Below are 1,500 nucleotides of genomic sequence, written 5' to 3' on the forward strand. Positions count from 1 at the left end.
CACCAAGTCAAGCAAAACATTGTAAAGCGGCCATTGTCATTTTTCAAAACATTGAGAAAAACAAGAATGAAATTTGCAATTAGTTTTTCAATTCCTATTTCATACCAATTAAGCAAACTGCGAAAATGATTTACACAACATGTGTAAAAATGGTATAGTAGGGGAACAGCATCTAATTCCAGCGTGCCTCTAATGTTGGCAGGTAAGAACTTTGACATTCAATTAAAGCTAATTAAAAGCGTTTTCAACTGAAATCGAGTGATAAATAGCTCAATAAGAAGTGAGCAAGCAAGTTTATATCAAAAGTTTTGCAAATTTAGTTGTTTAAATAGTGAAAATCAGCAAATTGGATGGAATTAGGTGCGAGTGATTAACCTGCCAAAGATACGAGAATTTCCCCTATGCATCCTTAAACTTAAATTGATGGAAAAATTCAATTATTACGATAAAATTGATGAAAAAAGAACATAAGCCCCGAACGATTGTTTTACTCGTGTGGGATCGTATTCAGCCCTTTGCGTTTTAGCGCCTTTGAAAACATTGACAGTTTCATTTTCCACATGGTCCCTGGGCCAGACAGGATGACGGTTTGTTTTTGTTGTTCTTTTGTTTTTGGCCAAGCAGGCCACATCAACACAGAATCAGCTTTGCTGTTTGGTCTTTTGCAAGCAAAGTAATTTTATTTGTTTTTAAAGCTTTTTTTCACTTGCCGCGGCCAGTTTAAAGTATTTTTGTGTGAAATACAAGTCTGATCGCGATATTGAAGTGTGCATCTTGGTGTGCAAAATCGATTTTCCAATCAGATTTACCCCGGAGACGTCCCACGGTAAGATTTCCTACAATTTGATTTTTGCCGATGTTATTTGATTAATCTCCACTTCATTTCAGTTGTGCCAATGGCAAAACTGTTTCGCTGCAATCTGCAATGGTTGAGAATGTTTCGTCGGATCTGAGCGGCTCACCATGGGAAAAAAGTGTACCTTCAGCGCGAAGTGCTTTGGGCACGATCGTCGAATCGAAATGACCTGAAACGACCAAACATTGCGACACGGGATAGCGATCCGAAGAAATTTATCCGGTAATCAAAGATTTTTGCGGTAGTGAATGAAATTTAATAAAAGTATGCTTTACAAATGTTTTAATGTGTTGCTATTTAGAAGAATCACAACGTCGCTCCTTTTGACGAGATAGGAATTAACCAGAAATATACGAGAAATCTTATTTTAACCCTTACAGTCCGAACGTCTGATGCGAGATACCGAAAAAACATTAAAAATGCTGTATCTTTGGCATCTTTTGACCAAATAAGTTCGTTCACCCCTCAAAAGAACCGGACAAATCTCTATTTTCAGAATCTACAAAGAAATCCGGAATCGGTCACTTGGCCAGGGAGATATTCCGGAACCTAGTGGGGTAGGTTTTTGTCCGGGTATGCAACCCAATCTACAAATCATGATTATTATCATAAATTCTTCAAAAAAATCCATCCCAATTTGCTCC

At 37.5% G+C, this 1,500-nt stretch overlaps 1 long non-coding RNA gene across 1 annotated transcript; it reads left to right on the top strand.

The window, feature by feature from the left end:
- Positions 1–576: 576 nt before the first annotated feature.
- On the top strand, positions 577–1,165 carry LOC119767882. The gene is made up of 2 exons (XR_005277763.1): positions 577–826; positions 889–1,165. It is a non-coding gene; the product is annotated as an uncharacterized LOC119767882 (long non-coding RNA).
- Positions 1,166–1,500: the final 335 nt, after the last annotated feature.

Source organism: Culex quinquefasciatus, chromosome 1 (genome assembly GCF_015732765.1).
Source record: "Culex quinquefasciatus strain JHB chromosome 1, VPISU_Cqui_1.0_pri_paternal, whole genome shotgun sequence".
Lineage (NCBI taxonomy): Eukaryota > Metazoa > Arthropoda > Insecta > Diptera > Culicidae > Culex > Culex quinquefasciatus.